Here is a 15719-nt window from a genome sequence, read left to right as displayed (position 1 = left end):
GTTCAAGGTCTGAGCACAAATATGCTCAAACTAACCGTTTTTCATTTTGTGTACATGCCTTTTACGTGCATACAAACTGCAGACAAAAATGTACATTCTCAGAATTATGCTTAAAAACTAGTACTGCAGAATAAATTGTCGATGTGTACTGATGCTGACTTAACATAAATTTTATATGCACGATAAAAAGATACAGTTTGCATTTTACTGAAAACAAGATCTAATGGCCAAGTTCAGGAATTATGTTTGCGGAACAGGGGCATGAGCAGCCGCCAAGAACTTTCCTTAGGTGAGTCCGTTGATGCCAACATCTTTCTGACTGCATAACAATACTGCCATCATGTCTCAAATGAGATTTTATTGCACTTCCCACTCCATACTGTAGTACACTGGCAGACATTTCATGGTAGTGGGGGGTATCAGACCCCAAGTTAGCGAAACGTGACATTACACTGACAGCTACCTATTGCTGAGGATAGGTTCAAACCGGCACAAGCAATAGCACAACACCTATAGGTGCCTTTTAAATATACACTGTACAAAAGAGGCATAATTACGTTCTACAACTGGTCTGACTTCAGCTACATCACTAGCATGAATGCCTATATCACACCATTGAGAACACAAGAACCCTCTGCTGAATCGCATCAGTCCTCCATCTAGTCTAGCATTGTTAGAGGGGCTACATTCTGTTCCTACATGAAAACTAAGGATGTGCATTGACAAGGTGATTAGGTTTTATTAAGATTATTTTCCTCACAGAAAAGTTCGATGGAACAGAAATCTTCCTCCCCCCACAACAGACACCCTGTGAGGTGGGTGGAGCTGAGAGGGCTCTCGCAACAGCTGCCCCCTCAAGGACAACCTCTGCCAGAACTATGGCTAACCCAAGGCCATTCCAGCAGGTGCAAACGGAGGAGTGGGGAATCAAACCCGGTTCTCCCAGATAAGAGTCCATGCACTTAACCACTATGCCAAAGTGAAGATAAGCCCCTCCCTCCACTGGGAATCACAAAAAGCTAACATGAACCCGCTATCAAAGAAGAGGAGCTACTGCATATCCCAGAAGTGAGGACTGGCCCATCCCAGACCACTGGAGAATGTTGATGCAAAGCTGCCAACATATAGCAGCCCCAATCAATATAATTCCCTTAGCTACAAAACCCCCAAACCCTCCCAATATATCAGAGTTCTCATTAAACGTGGCCAAATTATTTAAGAGCTCTCGAATATCATCTATAAGAGATATAGATGGGCCTTTTCTAGAGCATGCTTTGATGCATTTCTTTCTGCAATACCATTTGGCAGATTTTCTCAGTTACTAGAGCAGAAGAAATATTGTCCCTGTTCTGGAAAAAACAGCTGAGCCTGTTGCACATATTCTCATACATTGTAAATTTTATCAAGAAAGATTGCAATTAATTATTCCACTTCTCTCTACATTGGTACCACTGTAGTATTGTATGAATTTTAGATCTGAAGTATTTTGGAAATATCTCTTAGCAGATATACAGGAACTTGTAACTCTTGCAGTAACAAGATTCTGGACTACAGAAATTAGAAAGCAGAAATATTCTGAATTATCAAAATAGATTTTTAGTGTTGTTTTTATGAACGTAAGGTGGCTTTGAGAGATGTTCTGAATTTATGTGGGTCTTTGATTGTAATAAATATTGACTGACGTTAAACTGTCTCCAGATATCTCTTCATCATGTTCAATGATGATAATGAACAAGAAATACAAGGAGTGCTCACATCACATATGGCCTACGGACAATCACGACATCACTACAATGCTGATTGGGGCTGTTTACTTCCAGCAACGCTGGGACCATACTTGCCTTGAAAAAAACCAAACAACCCTGTTCTAAAAGCAACAAACTAAATCAGAATCCAATCAGCAAGGATCAATAAAGACAGTTGTGACCTACTGTACTTTTTAAAAGCTTAGAAGTGCTGCACAAAAAAGTTGAAGGACTGTGAAGGGTTAATTCTTCACAGAAACAGAAAGCCTTGAGCGACGGGCTGCTCCAAGCAATATGATTGGTAAGCATAAGCTAAGCAGAGAAAGACTTGAGAGATCCATGCAGAGTAGTCAGACAGATTTCTTAACTCAGTTGAGTCTGATTTCAGCCTTAGCTGAGATCTGAGTACGGACAGTTTCATAATTCAGCCCTGAATGAGAGCACTTTAACAAAGACAGGAGAATGGGGGAAGTTGGCAACGACATCTGGGAAGTAGATGAAGGCTCCCATTTGGGCCAAAGAAAGCGGTTAGTACATATTTTAAGAGAAGGGGTTTGGGTGCTGGAAAGAATGCAGACTTCTGGAAACCAAAAGAGTCAGAGAATACTCAAAGGAAGTGCACTGAAGTGTTTGGGAAAACACTGGAACAATAGCCTCTCAACATAAATATTTTAAATAATTCTGAACAGCGTAAGAAACTCTCATTAGCCTGAAACATAAGAACTAAAGTATGTGCATGTACTGCTTTTACCTGAGAAATATCAACCCCTGATTTCAACTGACTTGAAATAAAATAGTTTATTAATTTGAATAAATTAGTTTGTTAATTTGGGCTATAAAAACTTCTCAGGTGCCATTAAAGGGGGCTCCCAATCCTTCCTTCATGTTCCTGGGCTGAGCCAACAGGCAAAATATGAACATCTGAAGCTGCCTTATACTGAATCAGACCCTTGGTCCATCAAAGTCAGTCTTGTCTACTCAGACTGGCAGCGGCTCTCCAGGGTCTCAAGCTGAGGTTTTTCACACCTATTTGCCTGGACTCTTTTTTGGAGATGCCAGGGATTGAACCTGGGACCTTCTGCTTCCCAAGCAGAAGCTCTACCACTGAGCCACCGTCCCTCCCCATATGGTATTGTGATATGGTGGGACAACTAGAGTTCTTCAACAAAGAAGAAAATACATTACTACAGTCGCTTGGTCAGTAAAGGGAAAGAATAATGGAGAGAAAATCTTTCCTGTAAGGGAGGGAAGTGGATGGCGCAGTAAACCTTAAAGAAGAAGATGATATTGGATTTATATCCCGCCCTCCACTCCGAAGAGTCTCAGAGCGGCTCACAATCTCCTTTACCTTCCTCCCCCACAACAAACACCCTGTGAGGTGGGTGGGGCTGGAGAGGGCTCTCACAGCAGCTGCCCTTTCAAGGACAACTTCTGCCAGAGCTATGGCTGACCCAAGGCCATGCCAGCAGGTGCAAGTGGAGGAGTGGGGAATCAAACCCGGTTCTCCCAGATAAGAGTCCACGCACTTAACCACTACACCAAACTGGCTCTCCTAAAAACTTCAAAAACAGGCTGTTAAATGCTAACAAGCTGATCCAAGAGAATCTCAAAATCACAATGTAAAATTGTTTTATTAATTAATAATTCACAAAGGCCTGTGCATAAAGGTTAGCAGTTTTGGCTCCCACGTATAAGGCATTCTGAGCAGCCTGAACAGCCGTGACTAACCCAGTCTCATCACAGCCTGGAAGCTAAGCGGGGTCAGAGTCAGTACTTGGTGGGGGGAGCACGACGGAAGACAGGGGTTTAATATGCAGAGGCAGACGACGTCAAATCACCTCTGCTCATCTCTTGTCTTGAAAATCCCAAGATCCTGGGGTTGCCATGAGTCAGCTGCAACTTGACAGCACACAACTATTATTATTTCTTTTATAAGGCATTCCATAAACAAGGCACTGTAACCAAAATGGTTCTGGTCCTCAGTAGCCACCCACATTATTTCTGAGAGCAGAAGTACATGGAGAAAGGCCTCAGAAGACTATCTGAAGACTCAGATAAGCACACACAAGTGGTCTTTTGGGTATCCAGCACATTTATTTTAGGATTTACAAGAAAGAACCAGCACTAGGCAACCAGTGCAGTTTAATTATGGGCAAATTTATAGCTAGCAGACTCACTGATGCATTTGGACTCCTTTGGTTAAGTTCCCAAACCATCTTCAAAGACAGCTCTCCGTGCCTGCCGCCCCCCCCCCGCCGCATTCCATCTCGCGCCCCCCACCCAGTGGCAGACGCTGCCCCTCTCTTCCTCACGATGACACTGGACCCTGACTGCTTTTCACCACCGCCAGCCCACGCCCTCCGCTTCCGCTGCTCTTCCCCACCCCAGCTCGCCACGACGACGCTGGGCCCTACCGGCAAGGCAGCCGCACATTTTGTGAAGGCAGCACAGGAGGCAGCTTCGTTTCCCCTCACTTCTGGTTCTGGAAAGGAGGGAGGAGAAGCAGTCTTCCGTGCTGTCTTCAAAAAACACACGGCTGCCTCGCTGGTAGGGCCCAGCATTGTCGCGGCAAGCTGGGGTGGGGATGAGTGGCGGAAGGGAAGGGCGGCGGGAAGGCAGGCAAACTAGGTGGTTGTCTTGGGCACTCCCTCTTCCTGCCACCCTAGGCAACCGCCTAGTTTGCCTAGTGGGCGAGCCGGCCCTGCTTACACTGGCCCTGATAAGGGGATTTTACTCCTAGGATTTAAACTGGAAGGTACATATTTGCAATATTACTATTTGCTGTACATGTAATTGCTGCTGACATAACGCCAGATACATTTGTGGCCTTCAAAAAAATTTGTGTCATTCATTTCCAGATTGGAACATTCCATTTTGGGTCTTGTTTAATTGTTTATTGATTTACAAGTGCAGTAGGGACTTTGTTGTACGTTGAAATTTGTACTATTTGATTTCTGAAGAAGGCCTCTGCAGGCCAAAGTGCGTAAGGCATATATGGTTCTTCCATGTGCATTTGTCACTTTGATGATTTGATGATTTTGGGTCCCTAAAAGGTTTTTATATGTGTCTGTAATAAACCCTTGTACTTTTGTCTACAGCTATTGACGTTTTTAACTTTTGGCCCCTTACTAGTATTCTAAACTTCCTTTTAGTTTTTTGCCTGATTGGTTTCGTTTCTCTTCCCCTCTCTTTGTGGTTTAATATCTGTGGCTAGATTTTAAGAAAAGGCCAAAGCTAATGAGCTAGCCTAAGGCGGTTAACAGCATTATGTCCTACAAATGAAACTTGGGCATCTCAGTGGTAGAGCATCTGCTTGGGAAGCAGAAGGCCCCAGGTTCAATCCCTGGCATCTCCAAAAAAAGGGTCCAGGCAAATAGGTGTGAAAAACCTCAGCTTGAGACCCTGGAGAGCCGCTGCCAGTCTGAGAAGACAATACTGACTTTGATAGACCAAAGGTCTGATTCAGTATAAGGCAGCTTCATATGTTCATATATATGTCCAACAGCACCATGAAACTGTGAATCTTCTTCTTAAGTGGGTGGATAACCACATAAAGATTAGGATGAATCCCAATTAAAGGACTGACATCACATTAGTTTCTACAGAAAAGCACACCTTTACCTATTCTTAAACATTACCTCTAACCTAGGGGACAGGCAGAACACTCACATCTGCTAGTCCAGTCTGCAGAGATTCCAAATGGCACTCAAAGTTCAGCCATAATCTATAGCAACTGACTAAAAAATGCACATATGTCCTTGGAGCAGAAGCTCTAAGTGCATTAGAACTGAGCAGTAGTTTAAAAAGCAAACAGGAATGAAAAGATGTAGGCATAACAATACAGTTCAGTGGCCTGATCTTTCTTAGGAAGGAAATGGATATGATTTTTTTGGACACACAAGACAATCAACGGTAGGAACTTATGCATAAACATATCGTCTTTGGACAATAATCTTTCATCAGTCTGTCCCCATCCAACCCCAAACTTCCTTCACTAAGAATGTTCTTCAGGTTTGAGTACCGAAGGTGCTATGAAACTTTACACGGGCATGGCAAAAAGAGGAGAGGATGTTCCCAGGCTGCGAGGTAAAAGATATGTTCGGTGATGAAACAATCTGTTATCCTTCACCTCCTCCACATACCAGAGGAAGGTAGTTAACAGACCACAAACAGGCATGATATAACTTAGTTCAACTCAGTTCCTAACACCAGCACCACCTCAAAGATTTCATCTTGAATGGCAATGCAAGGAGGTGGAGGGAATAGTTTTGCACAAAGAGAGCTTGGGAGACGCAACAGCAAGTTAATCCCGTGATTCCATTACATTTGATTGTCCATCTTTGTTACATGTGAACTGCCACATGTTATAATACTCTCCCTTGTGCACCTCCTAGGACACCGTTATTTGACTTTACTAAATCAAACTCAACAAGAACAAGGTAGCGAAATTGCAAAACTATTTTTAAAAGAATCACAATAAGGATAAATTGCATAGCTTAAAGGACTGAAATTGCAGCTGACCTGGGCTCATAGTTCATATTTAGGGAGTTTAGGGTACCTTCAGGTAAAAAAAAAGATATCAAACCAGGGACCTCATAAAAACTATGGGAACAACAAAGACATCAAAAATAATTATTTAAAAAAGAAAAAAAAATATCCTACCAGTATGCTGGTTAAAGTCAACAAAAAAACCTTTTTTAAAACCCTCTCCAATGCATATTAATTATATGTTCATAGAATCACAGAGCTGGAAGAGACCTCCAGGGTCATCCAGTCCAACCCCCTGCACAAATACCTCCCCCTCACACTCCCAGTGACCCCTACTCTATGCCCAAAAGATGGCAAAAAATCTCCAGGATCCCTGGCCAAACTGGCCTGGAGAAAAATTGCTGCCTGACCCCCAAGTGGCTAACAGTGTTTTCCTGGGCATGTAAGAAAGGGCCATGGGAACGAAGCACTGATACACCCCTTCCTGCCCTCCCTCTCACCATCTGCCTAAGTTCACAAAATAAGTATTGCTGTCAGCCATCTAGCCTCTGTTTAAAAACCTCCAAAGGAAGGTTGGAGCTCCCGAGGAAGTCTGTTCCACTGCGGAGCCACTCTGTCAGGAAGTTCTCCCTGAATGTTTAGCCAAAAACTCTTTTGATTTAATTTCAATCCACTGGTTCTGGTCTGGCCTTCTGGGGCAACAGAAAACAACTCCACACCATCCTCTGTGACAGCCCTTCATAGACCTGAGGATTATCGTATCACCTCTCAGTTGTCCCCTTTCCAGGCTAAACATCCCCAGCTCCTTCAACCTTTCCTCACAGCACTTGGTCTCCAGACCTCTCACCATCTTCATTGCCCTGCTCTGGACACATTCCAGTTTATCTATATCCTTCTTAAAATGTGGTGCCCAAAACTGAGCACAATACTCTAGGTGAGGTCTAGCCAGAGCGGAGTAAAGTGATACCATCACTTTGCGTGATCTGGACACTAGATTTCTATTGATACAGTCCAAAATTGCATTGGCCTTTTTAGCTACCACATTGCACTGCTGACTCATGTTCAGTGTATGGTGTACTAAGATTCCTGGGTCTTTCTCACACATACTACAGCCAAGACAAGTCTCCCATCTCCTATAATTATGCACTTGATTTTTCCTACCTAAATGCAGAACTTTACATTTGTCCCAACTAAAATTCATTTTATTTGTTTTAGCCCAGTTTTCCAGCCTGTCAAGATCATCAAGGAGAGCCGGTTTGGTGTAGTGGTTAAGTGCGTGGTTCTGGGAGAACCAGGTTTGATTCCCCACTCCTTCATTTCCACCTGCTGGAATGGCCTTGGATTAGCCATAGCTCTGGCAAAGGTTGTCCTTGAAAGGGCAGCTGCTGTGACAGCTCTCTCAGCCCCACGCACCTCACAGGGTGTCTGTTGTGGGGGGTGAAGATATAGGGGACTGCAAGCCGCTCTGAGTCTCAGATTCAGAGAGAAGGGCGGGGTATAAATCTGCAATTCTTCTTCTTCCTGTACAGTGTAGAGGAACAACAAAAGCTGCAATTTTACAAGAGTGCAGACGCACAGTATCTGATGAGTGTACCATGTCTCACAAGGCTATATTAGGAACTTTAAACTGCAGATTGCAACATTTGTGAATAAACAACTCAACTGTGGGAAGAGTTGCTGCTGTATTAGCCAGGACTGCTAACAAACACTTTCTGCTGTGCCATAAGGAACTAGAGCTGATGATTTGCAAGTCTCCATAAAATGGTCATATTTAAATAGTGTCCCAAAATCCTGAGGGAAAATATGTGGGCAAAACTTTCTGGTTAAAAAAAAAAAGGATTCAAACCATGAAGGACACCCCTTGCTGGTGCTAGTTGCCTATAAAACATGGACTCTTTCTCCCGATTTGACAGGAAAGATGCTATCCCAGACAATTTTATCCTAATTGATTGGGGAAGGGGAGAAAATGCAAGCAGAAGCGTGTTTCCAATAGAAACCATTGAAAATAAATTCAAAAAATAGAATCTGAGCAATAATGATAGTAGTAATGGTTGAAGTAATGTGTGCTGATGACAATGAGTAGTATGGATTATGAAGAGGAATAATTTAAAAAGCTAAAACAGTACCCAAATGAACCAAATATAAATTCTGTCTCCGTATCACTGTGGAGAAACACCATTTTGGCTGGTCTTTTACTGGGAGTTGGCTTAGGGCTGCTAAGCCCCAGGTTCAGGCGCGGAATCCCCAACCCGCCAGGTTCCCAACCCGCCAGCCCACAATGGGCTGGCAGGGGGAAACCTCCCCCTACATCGCTGATGGATGACATCACCCGAAAGTGACATCAAAATGCCGGCTCCCTGTGCGGGGCTGTTCTAGGCGTTTCCGGGAAAACTCTATGGTTTTCCTGGACCTCTAGCCATTTGGGAGGGAAAACTCTATGGTACAATAGATACCATAGAGTTTTTACCTCCCAAATGGCTAGAGCATCCGGGGAAAACCATAGCGTTTTTCCTGGAAATGCCTAGAGTGGCCCCGCATGGGCCCCGCCATTTTGATGACGTCACTTCCGGGTGACGTCATTGCACCACTCATGCACTTCATGCATGCGGAAGTCCCCCGCTCCGGGAAGCTGGGGACTTGGCAACCCTAAGTTGGCTGGAGGAGTCTATTAAACTCTGGAAGCAGGCTTTGGGCCTAGTTTCTTCCTCCCCCCCCCTCCCCTCCTGTCTGGAAACAGCAATTCTGAGGAGGTCTTCTAGAGAAACAAGAAGTCTTTCAGTCTGGTCTCCCAGAAGGCTGCAGGAGGGTAAACCAGTTCATGGGTGGGAACTGGATTTTATATTGAAGACTTTGGGAGGGAAAACAGACAGTTAAAGTGGGCAGACAGTCCATTCAGTCTTGGAGTTCAGACAGGCTCAAGAAGGTCTGGTCAGGCTTGCAACAGTCCAAGTAAGATGCCTGCCCTGCATGTCATCTAGTTAGGGCAAGTATTTTAACAAGGAGAGAAGGAGCGTTTTTCCCCCCACTTTGATTTATTTCTTCTGTTCACTTTTCTTTGAAATGCCTGTACATAGTTAATCACTGTAAAATTACTGTAATTTGTCTGTTTAAAGTGGAGTCCCTCTGTCCCACCTAGTTCCCCCAACTGCTTGAAATGCTAGGAGTGGGTTGGGAAGTCCCTAGGGCGGAGCAAAGTGGCACAGTGGCTGGTTGCCAATTCTTGAGAGGAGCCCCAAAGATCCCTAGGAAGTCCCAAGAAGTGTTCTTAGCGAGTCCAGAGGGAGGTTAGGAGGCTGTCCCGCTTAACTAGAGCCCTGTACGCGGACAGTGGTGGCAGCGAATACCCTGAAGCAGCAAAGAGGGCAGGGCTGGGGCCAGACGCACGACCAGTCTGCCACAATCACCATAACTGTCTTTGCATGAGAAGGGTGTGGGGGAATCACTGATACAGGACTATAAATGACTGCTACTGTTACAGGGACGGGATAGTACTGGGGTCATTTTGTAGAAAGACAGATGGTGGAGCTCATCCAGGGATTGTTATGCAGCTGCACCTACTATTCAATGGACAAGGTGGAACTCTCAGAAAGGTTCAGGAACTGTGCTCCTGTGAGCTCCCACTGAATCCGAGGCCTGAGTAGTACCAATTGCATTAGTGGTAGAGGCCGGTGTTCAGTGGTGTAATCTGCTGCCTCAGCTCAGTAGCTCTAGAGGGTAGACTTCCATCTGGCCAGTTTAGGCATGTAAGGAGTTCCAAACACTGGCTATTTTGATCTGTTAGATTCTTTATGAACAATGCTGTAATCAACGTTACTGGGAAGGACAGCTGACAAATGTAGGATTTTTCTGGGCATGGCTTCTGTGACGGAACCGGCCCGATTCTGCCTTCAGACCCGGTCCCGTCAACTCCCGATTGAGTCGCCAACTCCTGGAGGGAGCTATTTCTTCTTCGGCCACTTGGGCTCGCTGCCACCACCTGCTCAGTCTAGGGGTTCGGATTGAGAGGAACAGGACTCCCAATCCCCCTCTCCAGTTCTGAGGCCAGGCCTCAAGGTCCTCTGCCACCCTGTACTTGGGATTCACAGAGGCCACAGCACTTCTTCGGGGAACCCTTGGAGGATTGGCACCTTATCCAACCACAGGCCTTCCCCCTTCATAAAGTGTGGTCTAAAGCAGTTGGGGATCTATGTGGTACAAAGTTTGACTGCCAGCATTCAAAAAGGTAAAAATATTTAATTAAAAGAGAAAAAGAAAAGAAAAGAAAAACAAAACAAAACAAAAACAGTTGCATGTAAAAGTTTAGCACAGCACAGCACCCGCACAGCAACCAGCATGACAAATGAAAGGTGGATTTAAACGCATCCTACTGTCCCTGGTCTAAACTTGCCCTTCTTTGTGGATGACTTACTCGGTCTGCCTGCCTGGGGTCCTTTTCCTCTTGAGTAGGCCTCTCCCACAGGCAGGAGCCCGCACACTGGCAACCTCTTCCTTTGAGCGCCAGCTGAGAACTGCCCTTTTCCCGCCTAACTCAAATAAATAATACAAAAGAACTTCCTGCCCCTCTAGGAGGCTTTCCCCCTAGAGTTGCTGGTTTAACTCCAGAAAGGGGGAGGCAATGAGGGGAAGGCTAAAGAACTTTCTGCCCCTCTAGGAGGCTTTCCCCCTAGAGGCGCTGGTTTAACTCTGGAAGGGAGGAGGGGATGAAGGGACGCTAGGCCAAAGCCTGCTTTAGTAGTTTCATGTTCCCTTCCAACGAAGCACCAACATTAACTAAGATGGCGTTCCTCCACAGCTTCAAAGAAAAGAATAGGAATTAATGAATTACCTGTAGCTCTAGGACTACGCTTAAATATTGGTGTATTCATTCCTTACTAGTTTTAAGAGCCTGACATATGTAGGATTATACCAGCTGATGCACAGTAAGATAGCAGTGACCTTATACAAGCCATCCAAGCCTGGGAAGGTCTTACGTTAGGCACAACTCGATTGGTCAGGTGGGTCGAATTTGGAGCACTATCGCCATGATGAAAGAAGCCCCACTAATTCTTGTTTAACGAGGAATGTTCCTAAGTCTTATGCTTTGAATAGAAGCTGTCATGTCACAAATAAAAATGTGTTTTTCAAGAAATGCATAGGTGAGACATACTAAGACCCCTAGATCCTTTGCACAATCTACTGCCAGGACAAGTGTCCCCCATCCTATAATGATGGATTTGATTTTTCCTACCTACCTACCGAAATGAAAAACTTTACATTCATCCCCATTAAAGTTCATTGTATTTGTTTTAGTCCAGTTTTCCAGCCTGTCAGAATAATCCTGCATTCTGACTCTGTCTTCTACTGTATTTGCTACCCCTCCCAAATTTAGTATTCCTTCATCCAAATCAGGTACCAGCACAGCCTTGAGGCACTCCACTTGTCACTCTTCTCCAAGAGGATGAGGAACCTGTTAACAAGCACCCTTTGGGTGCGGTCTGTCAACCAGTTACAGATCCACCTGACAGTAACAGATTCCAAGTCACATTTTACCAACTTTATTTATAAATAATTTATTTGACTTCTATCCCACCCTCCCTGCCGAAGAAGGCTCGGGGCGGCTCACAGTATTGATAAACCGTAACATAACTTGTCGACAAGAATATGACGTGGAACCTTATCAAAAACCTTACTAAAATCAAGATAAGCAATGTCTACAGCATTCCCCATATCCAGCAAAATAGGCACTTTCTCAAAAAAAGCTATAAGGTTAGTCCGACATGACTTGTTCTTGGGAAACCCATGCTGGCTCTCAGTAACCACAGCCATCCTTTCTAAATGCTTCAGGGCTGACTTTTGAATGATTTGTTCTAAAACTTTTCCAGGAATAGATGTCAAATTAATGGGTCATTAGTTACCTACATCCTCCTTTCCCCCCTTCTTGAAGATGGGGACAACATTTGCTCTCCTCCAGTCTTCCAGCACCTCACCTGTTCTCCAACAATTCTCAAAAATAATGGCCAGAGGCTTAGGAACTATGTCCACAAATTCTTTTAGTACCTTGGATGCAGTTCATCTGGCCCTGAGGACTTAGTTCCATTTAAAGAAACTAGGTGTTTGTGTACTACTCCCAGGGCTTTTTTTGTAGAAAAAGCCCAGGAGGAACTCATTTGCATATTAGGCCACACCCCCTGACAGCACCGTTGTTTCACTCATTTGTCTATTAGTCCGCACCCCTCACATCAAGCCACCCAGAACTATGTTCCTGTGTGTTCCTGCTCAAAAAAAGCCCCGACTACCCCCATGCTAATCCTAGGCCACAACTCCCTTCCCTCATCATGTGTTCCGTTTTTTCCATGTTGAGCATCATTTCCCTCGCAAGAGAAGACCGAGGAAAAGCAGGAATTGAGTAGTTCTGTTCTCTCTTCATCAACCGTTACAATTTCACTTTCCTGTTCCTGCAAGGGCCCACCATGTCCTTGCTCTTTTTTCTTACTTTGAACATAAGAAAAGAACACTTTTTTTTGTTTTTAGCATCTTTTGCTAGCATAAGCTCGTAACTCTTTCCCTACAAGAAATGGTTATCTGTTTATATTCATCCTTGGTTATAAGACCCTCCTTTTGTTTCCTAAATGAGTCCTTTTTTAATTTCTCAAGTCTTTAGAAAGTTGTTTATGGAGCCACCTTGACTTCTTTAGGTTCCTTCCATTTTTCCTTCTCATAGGAATCATTTAATGGTTAATCTTAACCTTAAAAAGGAGATCCGGGTAACTTTTGGCCTTCTCATAGGAACTGTTTTGATTGTGCCTTCAAGATTTTGCTTTTAAGAAACTCTCACTTTTTGCTTTCTGGAAGTCCAACCTATATGTCTATATGCAGCTTTTCCATTCCCCAAGACGGTGTAAATTCCAAAATTACATGGTCATTACCAATGTTCCCTCTAAGCTGCAGAATCTTGTGAGCAAAAATTGTACTTTGTGAGCTACTGGCATTCAAGTTGTGAGCTACTGCATAAATCAGTGTGCTCTGGGGTCATCCTTCCTGAGATAAGACAAAATCTGTGAGCTAGAGAACTCAGAGAGACCTTAGAGGGAACACTGGTCACTACTACCATTATTTTCACCTTGTCAACCAGTTCATCCCTGTCTGTGAGAATCAAGTTCAAGATGGCAAATCCCCTTGTTCCCCTTTCCACTTTCTGAAAAGTTCAGTATTTTAATTTTAATTCAGCTTTTAAGTTTTGATTATTTTAGCTGTATTAAATGACTAAACTAAGGTTTTTTTTATTTCACCCTGAATGTGGTATGGCTAAGTTTTAGTTATAGAAATATAAGAAATGCCAACCAAAGAGGAAAGATTCCAAGGCACAAAAATAAAAACTTAACGTTGGAAATGTAAAAAGCACGAAGGTTCTTTCTACCATATGTGGTGGACTTCTGAAAGGGCTAAAATGTTTTGGCAAATGATTCAGCAAGAGATTTCTAAGATTTTGGGATATGAATTCAATAAAGTGGCAGAGACTTTTCTGCTGGGATTACAAATGGAAAAATTTCCAAAAGAAGACAGAACTTTAATATGGTACTTGCTCTCAGCTGCTAGGACATTGTATGCGCAGCTGTGGAAGCAAGAAAAAATACCAGAGAAATGGGATTGGATTACAAAAGTTATGCCATGGAGTGAAATGGACAAATTAACAAGAAAATTAAGAGACTATGATTTGGAACTTTTTAAGTTGGAGTGGAAGAAATTCAGAAGATACGTAGAAAAAGAGTGGAAAATAAAGGGACATTGGACAATCTTTGATAATGATTAAGGTTTTTAAAATAAGACTATAACTTTTGGGTTTTTCTTAATAGTTAAGGGTACCTTTAATATTTGTTTCCTTTAAGTAAATAACACTAGCGGGGGTCAAGTAACGGGGGGAGGGGTGGGGGAAAAGTAAGATATGGGGTAGAAAGTTTTTTCTTTTACTTTAAGTTTTTATAAGTTGTAGATATAGTTTTGCTACCATATGTTACTAATAAAAATTGTTTATTTGGAAAAAATAAAAACTTAACAAGGAGAAAGGGCCCTGAAGAGGCAGTTTAATGTTGTACTGAGACAAAAAGTTGAAACTTACCAATTTTTAAAGACACTGGGCCTGAATTGCTGCAATGTGCCTAAAAATTATACTGAACATCATAAAAATTTACATAAATTATTGTTTTTTAAAAATGTCATATACCTAGGGTTGCCAATCCCCAGGTGGGGGCAGGGGATCCCCCGGTTCGGAGGCCCTCCCCCCGCTTCAGGGTCGTCAGAAAGCGGGGGGACGGGAGGGAAATGTCTTCTGGAATCTCTATTATTCCCTGTGGAGATTTATTCCCATAGAAAATCATGGAGAATTGATCTGCGGGTATCTGGGGCTCTGGGGGGCTGTTTTTTAGGGTAAAGGCACCAAATTTTCCCTATAGCATCCAGTGCCCCTCCCCAAAATACCCCCCAAGTTTCAAAAAGATTGGACCAGGGGGTCCAATTCTGTGAGCCCCAAAAGAAGGTGCCCTTATCCTTCATGATTTCCTATGGAAGGAAGGAATTGAAAAGGTGTGCCGTCCCTTTAAATGTGATGGCCAGAACTCCCTTTGGAGTTCAATTATTCTTGTCACAGCCTTGATCTTGGCTCCACCCCTAATGTCTCCTGGCTGCACCCCCAAAGTCTCCTGGCTCCACCCCCAAAGTCCCCAGATATTTCTTGAATTGGACTTGGGAACCCTACATATACCCATGTTAGGAGCTTTAGGGACCTAGGATTTTTAAAAAGGGACTTTCAGGACCAAGTCTGAGCCCTGACTGACAAATCTGAGTTTCTAATGCTCCATATAATCTTTCCACTGCACCCCATCAAACCAGTAGCAAGCCCACCTTGCCACAACCTTCAAACCGCCGTCGACATGTGCAAGTGCAGTTAAAGGCCACCAAGCACAGCTTCAGTAGTTACAAAAAAGTGACTCTTGGACTCTTGCACAGTTAAAGCTCTCAGTAGCTTTACAGTGGGTGCGTTTATAAAGCACATGACTTAAAACGTACATGGAAGAGTACCAAGCCACAATAATAATGATCCTGAACATGATTAATCTTACACAAGCCCTCGATCAGAGAATACTACTTGGTAAATTTAGCTACAAGATAAAGATTTATTGACTTTGATTAAAAATATGAATAGCCTGTTCCGAGTCAGTGAGGGAAAAAAAGAAAGGAAACCTCATTGATGGGATAGGAGAGAATGGGTACAGAATATTTCAAAGGACAATACAATCCTTATATAATAGCACACTGATCTATCTCAGAAATTCAAAAGACAAATAAACACTGTTAAGTGCAAGCACAAACTTCAGCCTGTAACATCGCCACAGTTAAATTTAGCCAATTAAGTCCAGGAATTTGCTAGCTGTGCATTTCCTTCTATTTGATATTTCCCTTGTTTCAGTCTTATGCATGAACTCTTCACGCTACCACAGTGATTTTTAGCCA

The 15719-nt window shown here is 43.4% G+C and overlaps 1 protein-coding gene across 1 annotated transcript in view; it reads right to left on the bottom strand.

Moving 5' to 3' along the window:
* The window catches only part of EPB41L5 (erythrocyte membrane protein band 4.1 like 5), a 125103-nt gene that overhangs the window by 93788 nt on the left and 15596 nt on the right, over positions 1 to 15719 (bottom strand). The window lies entirely within an intron of this gene.

The sequence above is a fragment of the Heteronotia binoei genome, chromosome 21, assembly GCF_032191835.1.
Source record: "Heteronotia binoei isolate CCM8104 ecotype False Entrance Well chromosome 21, APGP_CSIRO_Hbin_v1, whole genome shotgun sequence".
Lineage (NCBI taxonomy): Eukaryota > Metazoa > Chordata > Lepidosauria > Squamata > Gekkonidae > Heteronotia > Heteronotia binoei.
Note: the sequence above shows the minus strand (reverse complement) of the source record. Positions and strands in the feature narration are given on the sequence as shown.